We start from the raw sequence: 12,307 nt of genomic DNA on the forward strand, positions 1-12,307 counted from the left end.
ACAACTAATCTGCTTTCTGTCTCTGGATTTACCTATTCTGGAAAATTCCTGTCGATGGAAGCATACGGTATGCGACCTTTTGTGTCTGGCTTCTTTCACTTAGCATATTTTGAAGGTTAATCTAAGTTGTAGCCTGTATCAGTACTTCGCTCCTTTTAATGGCTGAAAATATTTCCTTGCGTGGATACTACGTTGCACTTATGCATTTACCTCTTGGACGTTTGGACTTTTTCCACTTTCTGGCCATTGCAGATAGTACTGCTGTGAACATTTGTATCTAAGCGTTTAAATACCTGTTTTCAGTTCCTTTGGTTTTATATCCAGGAATGGAATTGCTGTGTGTACGTGTGTTTTGGGGGTTTTTTGTTTTGTTGTTTAAGCCCTAACAAGATTCCCCTTTCCCCTCCAGTAGTAGGATAAGGAAAATTAGGAATATTTGGTATTTGAGAGGGGCCTACGTGAATCTGGAGTCCTTAATTTTGGTTTCCCTTTACGCTTTCTGTAAGACTAACATCAGTGAAATATTTTGTCATTAACCACCTTAGTGTATTCATTATGTAAGTAATGACTAGTACTCAACTTAAAATTAATCTTCCTTTAAAAGCTACAAAGTATGCAGTACCCAGCAAGATACTGTCATTCATGACCGTGTGACCTTTGGTAGGTTGCTTAATCTTTTTGAGGCTCATCTTCCTCTTCTGTTCAATAGGGATCGGTAGGTAGGATCTACCTACCGCATGGGTTTACTGTGGATCTCCCTCTCTTTAACGCAGACAGAAGTTTTGCATTGGAGCTAATCTACAATTTAACGATTCTTTCGAGGGCCATGTTATATAATTTGTTTCACAAATTTGGTCCTTAATTCAGAAAAAAATGAATTGAAAAGGGACTAATTTGAAAACTCTATACAATTATAGTTATTAAATGATTTGCCAACTAGGTTTCCTGTTCATATTTTGCTATATTTAATCTGGGTTTTTAAACTTCTTGGGAGGTCTCAGTCTGCAATAACTAATGCTAAGGCAGCTAACTTTTTGATATCTTTGGGTCAAGCTAATATTTTAATGAGAAAAATTCCTGCATTTTTCAAAGAACTGGGGTTGAAGCAGAAGTAAATTCCAATGAGCGAGTGTACAACTGGGCAGTTTAATGAAAGGTAATAATTTAAAACCGTTTCTAGGGGCTCCTGGCTGGCTCAGTCTGTAGAATGTGCAACTCTTGATCTCGACGTTGTAAGTTTGAGTTCCACGTTGGATGTAGAGATTACTTAAAAATAAAATCTTAAAAAATAAATAAAACAATTGTGTTTCAGTGCTTTGTTCTTCCTGTAAGTGGTAAGAAGGGTATGCTAGGTAGGCCTTTTTTTTTTTTTTTTTTTTATGTTTATTTTTTTGAGGGGCAGACAGGCCACCTGAGGGTCTGAAGCAGGCTCTGTGCTGGCATCAAAGAGCCCGACGCAGAGCTCGAACTCACGAAACGTGAGATCAGGACCTGAGCCGAAGTTGGACACTTGACCAACTGAGCCACCTGGCGTCCCTGTCGGGCCTTTCTTTGAAGACGACTCAGCCAATCAACAGCCATCTTGGGCAAAATAAACGACTACAAACCCACCGTTGGATGGCATCTTACTACAGTGAATAATGCATAGTTTGAAATTATGACAGGAAAAATAAACCCAGACCATTTGGCCTAGAGCTTTTCAGCTACTTCCCTGTCCGTTTTTCCCCCTTGCTGTATATTCGTTACTAAGGCCAAAAAATGCGCTTGTTTGCCTCTCAAAATGTTTTCAGCATTAATATGTAGATTAAAACTGTCAGCGGTGCCACAGACCCCCATGAACAAGCGCTAATTGCTTCCAGTCTGTTTGGCCCTGGAATTGCAAAGATTTAGAAACTGGGTTAACTAGTATTTAATATTTTCACTAAATTGCAAAAAGCAGGTTGAACATAGGCTCTTCTGGGTATTCCTCTAGAGTACGGCCTTTTGACATCCCAACTCACTGTCTTTTTGAAGTCCCTCTCCCCGCCACAGTAACCACGAAGCGGGGCCACCAAGCTGCTGAAAAGGCTTCCAACACGGGGGCTCTCAAGGGTGCGCGGCCAAGAGTCCGCCGTCCGAGAGTCTGGAAGCTGAGAGGCCTGTCGGCTGGAAGCTTCGTAGTGTTTGGTTGTCTTCCTCTGGGAACAGCACGTTCCTTAGAGCCTCAGGCAACGGACAGCAATTAAAAATAACTAAACGAGGGGCGCCTGGGTGGCTCGGTCGGTCAAGCGTCCGACTTCGGCTCGGGCCATGCTCTTCCGGCTCGTGAGTTCGAGCCCTGAGTCGGGCTCCGTGCTGACAGCTGTCAGCTTGGAGCCTGCAGCCTGCTCTGGATACCGCGTCTGCCCTCTGCTGCTCACATCCGGTCTCCCTCTCTCAAAAATGATTTAAAATAAACACCAAAGAAAACAAAACTAAACAAGCAGAACGTATTCGGTAAAGAAGGTCAAGGAGAGTCACCGGCTTCCTTTTGAATTAAGGAAGGAGAAGGGGCACCGGGCTGCCTCAGCCGGCAAAGCATGTGTTTCTCGATCTCGGGGTTGCGAGTTCAAGCACCACGTTGGGTGTAGAGATTACTTGAATAAATAAATAAAATTAAAAAAAAAAAGAGGAAGATAATGTAGGCAAGGGTTCTTTCTAAGATAATTTATCAACCACAGATCTGCCCTAATTTCTGGCCACTGTGGGAACTTCGGAAACCTTCCCACAAGAACCTCTGACCTTGTGTTCAGTCACACTTTCAGTACATGATGTAAGGGCTTAAGTCATCTTGATTATGTCTGTTGAAGACGTCTGAGGAGATCAGGTACAAGTCTTCATTACTGCTAAGTTGTCATATTACGTGGAACTGTTCTTTCCTATGAGAGGAGGTGAAGGAGTTTTGGTTTTTGGTTTTTGGTTTTTGTTTTTTGTTTTTTTTTTGCACACTTGTGTGAAAACCTGGTTCCTTCAGGCTGGCATCACTCCTCCAATACTCAAGAACCAGAGCGGGTTGAAAACTGAGGCATTTACCTGCAACGGTAATCAAAGAGGTACGTAATTATGAAGAAGTGAGTATTTGGCCTACATGAGATAAAAACTAATTGCCTGAACCCTGTGATCTGACCATGATCTTAGAAAACAGGGCAGTTTTGGGGCACCATTTCTGGCTCAGTCGGTTAAGTGCCCAACTTCAGCTCAGGTCATGATCTCACGCTTCGTGAGTTCGAGCCCCACATCAGGTTCTGTGCCAACAGCTCAGAGCCCGGAGCCCGCTTCGGATTCTGTGTCTCCCTTTCTCTCTGCCCCTCCCCCACTCGCCCTCTGTCTCTCTCCAAAATAAAATAAAAACATAAAAAAAGAAAAAGAAAACATGGTGCTTTTACTATTTCGTGCGTTAAAAAAAAAAAAAAAAGAAACTGTTGTCACAGGTTTTACATCAAGTTTAATCTAGGTCTTGGTAAATTATACCTTAGATTTGGTTTGTAAAGCTCTGAGCTTACACTTTTACTTAAATATTTTGTTTCATATTTACTCAGAAAAGGAGCGTTTTCACTTTGGGAGCAAACAGTCAAAGCCTCAGTCCCTTGGCCTTAATGCTTGTGGCATTTCCTTTCAGCCTGTCTTCTAGAAGTAGGAGCGGCTTGTTCTCCTGCGAGGAAATACCGTGAGCAAGACTATATTAAGCAGTACATGTAGGCACACCAAACCCACTTTCCAGCCTCAGAAAGGAAAACTCGGGCTCTGTCTTTCACTTGTGAGCTGGAGGGAGAAGGGAGAGGTGAGCCCGTGTTCACCCCGGGGCGTGCCTTCCTTCTGGGAGTCTGACGGCCAGTGGCCCAGTGGCTCGGCCGCTCCCGCAGGGCCCTTCTGACCTCCCACGGTGCTGCTCTTGCCAGGGTGGGAGGTTGACTGTGCCAGTGTAATCCTGTTACAGTCAAAGCACCCAACAAATTGTATACTTTCGTCCCTTCGGGGCTTAAAAAACTCAAAGTGTGCTTTGGTGAGGATTAGGGCTTGAAATTGGAGAGAAGAAAACATGTTTTGAAAAATCTTTTTTTTTTTTTAATTTTTTTTTAAGTTCATTTATTTATTTTGAGAGAGAGCACGAGCAGGACAGAGGCAGAGACAGAGAGGGAGAGAGAGAATCCCAGGCGCCGAGCCCGTCGCAGGGCTCAAACTCATGAACCACAAGCTTAACCGACTGAGCCACCCAGATGCCCTCAAATTGTGTTTTAAAACAGACCTAACAATTAAAGAAAAAGATACCTACTACTCTATCATAGTTAGCTGAGTCCTTAGAAACATTTCTTTTTAAATTAAAAAAGAAATTTTTTTTTAACATTTATTTATTTTTGAGAGACAGGGAGAGACAGAGCAGGAGCAGGGGAGGGGCAGAGAGAGAGGGAGACACAGAATCCGAAACAGGCTCCAGGCTCCAAGCTGTCAGCACAGAGCCCGACGTGGGGCTCGAACTCACGGCCTGTGAGATCATGACCTGAGCTGAGATCATGACCTGATGCTCAACCGATTGAGCCACCCAGACGCCCCATAAATGATCTATTTCATCTGTAATTTTTTACTTCGTCCTTTGGTCAATCTTGTAAACTACAAATCATGAAAGTATTTATGTTGTTTTGGAGACTATTAAATGGAGAGAAAGTTGGAATACTCCTGTAGGGGAGGAAAAATATCGTTCCTCCACCCATTTTTGTATGTTATTGACAGGGACCCCTATTACAAAGGACAGATTAAGAAGAGAAAAGCACACAAATTCAAGTTTCACGTGACACAGGAGTCTTCATAAAGGAATGAAGACCCAGAGAAACAGTTAAACCTGAGTGTTTTGTCAGAGAGAGAGGGGGAGAAGGAATCCCCAGGAGGCTCCATGCTGAGCTCGGAGCCTAACACGGGGCTCGATCCCATGACCCTGGGACCATGACCTCAGCCGAAATCAAGAGTCAGACACTCAACCGACTGAGCCACCCAGGTGCCCCTGCACCTGAGTGTTTTTAGGCTAGGTTTGAAGAAGAGTGGAAAGTCACAGAAAGATATAGTAAGACGAATATAAGTGTAGTAAACTGAGGGAAACTTAGCAAGATCTTTCTGTTGGGATTCCTCTCCGTCCCTTGTCTTCAGAGACAAGGCTGCTGCTTGCTGCCGGGTAATGGAGGGGCACCTCTCACACACACAGAGGTTCTACGACCCGCTTCAGGAGAAGGTTAAAGGGCTTTCCTGCACGTGCCTTTTCTCAAATTCCTTCAGCTTAAAATATTTAGAGGCACCCTGGGTGGCTCTTGGTTAAACATCTGACTTCGGCTCAGGTCGTGATCTCACTGTTCATGGGTTCGAGGCCCACATCGGGCCCTGTGCTGACGGCTCAGAGCCTGGAGCCCGCTTCAGATTCTGTGTCTCCCTCTCTCTCTGCCCCTCCCTTGCTTGCACTATGTCTCTCTCTCTCAAAAAGAAATAAACGTTCAAAATTTTTAAATAAATAAATAAAATATTTAACATGCCAAGGTACCATATTTTGGGCAAGCGGGACCTGAGCCCTCCATCCCTCCATTTCTAGTCGTAATCCCGCCACTCTGTTCTCCTTTTGTCCCGCTTTGTCGAGTTGCCTTCCAAATGTCCGTGTTGCTGTTTTGTGAAGAGCGGCTATTAAATGTATAAATTGCTTTGAAACCCCGGTGTAAGGAACTGTATAAAAGCTAAATAATACCACTCTCGTTAGAATACAGTATTTTAAATCTCAAAACATGCATTTTAAGAACACTAAATAAAATGGAGGCATTGTGTCGGGCTTGACTAAGGGAAGCTTGTATTCATATTCTAGATATTTGAAGTAATGGGGAATTAAGAACGTAAAGCAGCATTAACCGGGAGTACCTGACATGGGAAAAGCCTATATTTCTGTTGCTTTTGTTTTTTCCCTTCCCTGGAGGTGCGATAAATTACTTTTTCTGTTATATTTCCTTACTAATGACGTAAGTGCTGCTAAGGAGGCATATAATAAACAACCCAAGACACTCTACGGAAAGAATGTTTCTGAGTTGATGGGAATTTGCGTGCTGATATTACAGGCTGTCGCAGCAGGGTGTCATCAGCTGCAGAAATGGAAGGCACAGTCAAACTAGTCCCTTTATCCTTTCCAGACACCGCAGCCCCTTTAGCATGCTGTTCCTGTGTGTCACTTACCCTGAAAGGACATTAGACGGAAACTGCCTGCTCAGAGTTGTTTTAAAGAGTCACAAGCGTCACCTGTATGCTTGAGGACTCCCTGCCTCCTGTGAGCCTGTCTTCGCTTTCCTAAGAAAGCTTCTCCACTGATTAGCGAAATAAGTGTCCCTCTCTGTTCTGTCTGTACTTAGCCACCAATTAGTAAGATGAGCAGAAACGCTCCCATGCTGAGCCTGCGCTAGGGGCATGGAAGAAGCCGACCGTACTGCGCTGCGCGATGCCAGCTACATAAGCACCTTTTCATCTCCCAGGAGAGGTTCTCAATAGGTTCGGTCTACCCCCTGGAGCCTGGAGCTATTTCAGTCTAACTACTCATTAAAGTCAACCTAAGATATTGCAGACGCCTTTGGGCTCGGTCAGTGAATTGCCGCCACTTGAATTCAGCTAAGAATAGTTCACTTGTACTCCCCAGGGCTGCTTCCAACTTAACCTGAACTTTCCCCTCAGCCTTACACCCCACCAAAAATGTTGATGCCCATAACAAGACTGGCTTCTTTAATTAAAGACCCAGGACAGTTGCTGTGAACATATGCCTAACCGTTAAAACCGAGCCCAAGAATGTGAGCTGAGAAACCAGGCTTTCAGGAAAACCAAACCAAACCAAACCAAACAGGTTTTCTTTTCCCCTCAAAAAAATAAAGTATTTAAGAAACAAAATCATATGGAAACGTGGGTGAGAGTACATAGCACGGTGGTAGATCCATCCCCCATAAATTAGGTACCTGCTAGGACTCTCCTTTCCGTTTGGAACCCACCATAGAATTGGGAGCTTTGGAACAACTGGCAGAAAAGGGAGCACTCCTGGGCCAGGCGGAGCCAGCCCCGACAGGAAGCGACTCCTCTTACGTTGACATGGAAGTAAGCGCAAAAAGGGATCGATTTGTTTCCGAAAACTTGTAAAATCATGCTCCATTGCATCCGTAGACTCCGTGAAAAAACGGAGGTCAGAGACTGACCTGTTTTGTGAATGATCAAAGTAGCTCCAGCTTTATGCCCTGTCCATTAACGGCTTTGGGAAAATTAAAGCAGTTGTTCAGGGCTAGAGCCGGTGGCTGGGGATGAGGAGAGCACTAGCCTCTACCACTGACTTGGTTTCCATCAGAATGGAAAATGCCTTGACCGTGCCCACTTTGTTACGCTGGACTATTACTCACCACCACCTCTTTTGGGCTTGGCGGTGAGACTGGATGTGGCCAATGGAACATTTATGGAGAGGTCTTGGGTGTGCTTCCACAGTTTGGCTTGGCACTCTTGCCCTTTTGCCATTCATCATAAGAGGAATGGGCAGCCTCGGGTCGAAGGGGAAAGAGGAGACACGAGGAACAGACTTAATCCTAACCTGCAGCTAAGCCCCGCCGATCCCAGCCCAACCCAGCCGAGTCAGTCAACCCACGGTCTTAAGCAGACCCAGCCCAGGCAGTTTGCAGACCCCTGAGCAAAAAATAGAAGTGCTTGTTTCAGCTACTGAGTTTTCAGGTGGTTTGTTATGCAGCCACAGGTGACTGACACATCATTGTTTTCCCATTTTAATCCATTCTCTGTGTTAAAGCCATAGTTCTCTTTTACATCTGTTTATTTTTGAGAGACAGAGAGAGACAGCATGAGCAGGGGAGGGGCAGAGAGAGAGGGAGACACAGAATCAGAAGTAGGCTCCAGGCTCCGAGCTGCAGCACAGAGCCCGTCGCGGGGCTCGAACCCATGAACCTTGAGAACATGACCTGAGCCAAAGTTGGACACTCAACTGATTGAGCCACCCAGGCGCCCCATGATAGTATTTTTTTTTTTTTTAAGCTGGCTTCACGTCCAGCACAGAGCCCAACACAGGGCTTGAACTCACAACCCTGAGATCAAGATCTGAGTTGAGATCAGGACGCTTAACTGATTGAGCCATCCAGGTGCCCCATAGTTCTCCTTTTAAATACAAACCCACCATATTCCATCTTTGCTTAAACCTTTCAGTAGTTCTTTTTTTTTTTCCTAAGTTTATCCATTTTGAGAGAGAGAGAGCAGGAGAGGAGAGAGAGAGAGAGAGCACTCTGCACCATCAGTGTGATATGAAGCCAGATGTGGGGCTTTCACTCACGAACCATGAGATCATGATCTGAAAAGAAATCAAGAGTCGGTCGCTCAACCCACTGAGCCATCCAGGTGCCCCTCTCAGTAGTTCTTATTTTGGAATAAAGACCAAATGGTTAGCATGATCTATAAAGTCCTGTATCATCTGTGCCTGGCCTCTTTCCTGATCACTCTGCACTCAGCCTTCTCTCAGCTGTTTGATCTCACCATGCTTGCTTTTCTCCCCATGGCCCTTTTCTTTCTTTTCTTTTTTTTTTAACTTTTTTTTAAAGTTTATTTATGTTGAGAGAGAGAGAAAGAGAGAGAGAGCATGCACAAGTGGGGGAGGGGCAAAGAGAGGGAGAGAGAGAGAGAATCCCAAGTGGACTCTGCATGAATAGTACAGAGCCTGATGTGGGGCTCGAACTCATGAACTTCAAGATCATGACCTGAGCCAAAGTCAGTCACTTAACCAACTGGGCCATCCAGGTGACCCCCCCTTTTTTTTTTAAATGATGATTCTCTTTTATTTTAAAGTTTGTTTATTTATTTTGAGAGAGAGAGAGCGTGTGTGCACATGCGAAAGAACGAGCAGGGGAGGGGCAGAGAGAAGGAGAGATAGAGAAACCCAAGCAGGCTCCACACCGTCAGCACAGAGCCCAATATAGGGCTCGAACCCACAATCTGTGAGATCGTGACCTGAGACAAAATCAGAGTTTGACACCTACCCGCCTGAGCCACCCAGGTGCCCCTCTCCTCATGGGCTTTTTATGAACTGGTCCCCCTGGGGGCTAACCTCTCCTCTCCACTCTTTGCTTAGTTAACTCCTAGTTAAGTAGAAGCTTAAATGTTACATTCCCAAGGAAGTTCTCCTTGACCCCAATGCAAGGTTAGATTCTCAATAATATGGCCTCAAGCCTGTTGAATTTCGCTCTCAGCACTTAACTAGACTTGCAGTGAATTATTCAATTGTGTAACTCATTAGTGTCCTACCCATCATGAGGGCAAGGAAAATATTTGTCTGAGTTGCTGCTCTAGCCCCTGCTGAAGGCGATGATGTGCACCTGGGAAGCACTTAATAAACATTCCTTGAACGAGCAGTTGAGTGAAGAGACTAGGCTTGAATAAAAATCAGGGGATGCAGAACAGGTCACATGTGATGTTGAATATCTGAATTAGTTCGATTGAAAGGACTTCAGGACACCTGGGTGGCTCAGTCGTTTGAACACCCGACTCTTGATTTTGGCTCCGGTCGTGGTCCCAGGGTCCTGGAATTGAGCCCAGCATTGGGCTCCATGCTTGAGCCTGCTTGAGATTCCCTCCTTCTCTGTCTCTCTCTGTCTCTGTCTCTGTCTCTGTCTCTCTCTTCCCTTGCATGCCTCTCCCCCACTTGCATGCATGTGCATGCACGCTCTCTCTCCCAAAATAAAAACATAAAAAGAAAGAAAAGTCCTTTGAGAACTTAGTGTAAGAGAGTGTGACTATTGGGACAAAGTAAAAAAAAAAAAAAAGACTCCTTCAAAGAAAACACAGTCTCTTGTTAGTCACAGAGCCAAGCTGGATTTCTAAATGTGACTGAATTAGAAATAAAAACTCTGGGGGTACCCGGGTGGATCAGTCGGTTGAGCATCTGACCCTCAATTTCAGCTCAGGTCCTGATCCCAGAGTCACGGGATCGAGCCCCGCATCAGGCTCTGTGCTGAGCATGGAACCTGCTTTGGATTCTCTCTTTCCTCCCCTCAGCCCCTCTCCCTGACTTGCACGTTCTCTCTCTCTCTCTCTCTCCCTCTCTCTAAAAGAAAGAAAGAAAGAAAGAAAGAAAGAAAGAAAGAAAGAAAGAAAGAAAAAGAAAACTCTGATTATTAGAGGAGACGTCATTAGCAGAGGGATTGACAATGTGGGAAGGTTGGATGGTAGTACAATTACTGTTGAGTTTCGAACAAGTGAGGATTGTCCAAGAATTTGAAAATAAAATCACACTTGTGCCCTTTTGGGTTCTTGGCTTTAGAAATAGTGTCACAGCTTATCTAATAGAGAGACACTGTTCTAGGTATCATGATATAGACAGAGAAACAGTAGAACGTACCAGGAATGACACGAGCTTTGAAATTTGACGGGAAAATCTCATGAAGGCTTCGGTCCAGCGTACAAAGGAAAGAAAATCAGGGCGGATGGAGCTTCAGCTTTCGAGTCCCAATGTCCTTACCACGACTGAACACGAAAGCCACGTCTCTGGGGGAGCCTTGGGACTCACAGCCTTGGGATTCAGTAGAGCCTGCGAGGACCCCACTGAGCTTCTCGTCAGCCCCATGCCACCCCCCCCACCACCCCCGTGCCATCTCTGGGGGAAGCATCTGGAAGCCATTGCACTTTCATGTTCTGGTTTATCCACAAATACACACAAATATAAGCTGTCTTGTCTTTTTTTCTCTTAAGGGAAACAAGTGGTAAAGAATTTTCAAAAATTCTTCAGCTATATTAAGTCTCTCGGTCAATTTCCCTTGGCTCTATAACTCGCGCTAATTAAAGTGGTCTCAACAGAGGATCCTAGAGTGCAGCTTCCTTTTTGTTTTCTTTCTTTTTTTTTTTTTTCCTACTTGTGTTGGCTCTCATGTTCTTTGCTTAAATAATTAATAATCATTACTATCCGTTATGCAGCATGTGGGAGAAGAGCGAGTAATCTTGGATCCCAGGACATTTGCATCATGCCTGTCCCTTCTGCAGAAGCTTTCATCTGAGGCTCTTCATTAGCCGGCACCAGGGGGTACATTTGCCGCCCTCGGCCTTCGGTGTTTATTAACTATAAAAAAGAGCCCCATCTGATTCACCAGCTGGGGGCAAACACTGCGGATGGGAAGTAACTTCCCGGAAGAACAGTAATGAAGAGGAGTGGGGGGCGGGGGTGTGCGGAGAAAACGTAAACCACAAAGTTCATTTAGATTCAGCAAATCTCTGCCAGAGCGAAATGCACCGTCTAAGTGTCGGTCACGTTACCGCACAGCCAGACTTCCGTGTCACAAATAGCAAAGGATTTAAGGAGACCCCCGAGCTGGAAAGCAGGAGGGTTTCTAGGCTCGGATGGGTTTGAAATTGTCCACTCTTCAAACCAACCGCGAAGGGCAGGGGCAAAGCCACAGATATTTCACAGTGACAGGCCCGTCTACTTGTTGACATAAGCAAAACTCCGGGGCAGTCTAGACCTCAGGAGGGCGAGGAAGGAAGTGCCTGTCAGGAATGGTCTCCATTCTCCCCCTGACACACTGGTAACATTGCATCATCTACAGACAGGGAACGTGTTGGTACGTGCCCGGGGTGGGGGCGGGGGGGACATGCTGTTTTATTGTTCATTCCCAGACGGTAGAAGTTATTTGCTTTTTGGAATGGTAATTTTTTTTATACGTAACTGGATGATAACCAGCAGGAAAAAAGGTAATAAACAGACATATGCTTAGAGGCTAATAAGCTGAGTATTTGGATCCAAACTGAAGTTTCACGTTGTTTTGTCTCTCCTAGGTGATCAGAATGTTTCTGCACCGACAAAGTACACTTACAAGACACGTTGGTCTACCGAAACCCTCAGCCAAAGAAATGAGTAATGATTTCTTTCTGTTGTTCCCAAGTGCGATACGAACGGGGTTCTGTGATTGGAGGGTCTACCCGTGCAGAAAGCAACACTCTGGGGACAGGCTGGCAGACAGCCAGATGTTCACAGAAGCGCATAGCCCACTCGTGACACAAAATATGTATACTCACTGATCTACAAAACGCTTTCATCATTGTGTTTAATAATTCCTTATTATCTCTAAAGTAAAATCAGATGACAAGTTATTTGCCAATGGGAGACACAGGAGGAACGGTGCGTGACTGTGGCCCTCTTTGTCTGCTGTGCACTTAGCGCCCTTAGCACTTGCTGTGCTCAGAAAAGTCTGAGCTGTACCAAACGTAAACGGATGACAAATGCTGGCACCAAAGCAAAAGACAAATTATTTTGGGG

Source organism: Panthera onca, chromosome C1, assembly GCF_046562875.1.
Source record: "Panthera onca isolate mPanOnc1 chromosome C1, mPanOnc1 haplotype 2, whole genome shotgun sequence".
In the NCBI taxonomy this organism is placed as follows: Eukaryota; Metazoa; Chordata; class Mammalia; order Carnivora; family Felidae; genus Panthera; species Panthera onca.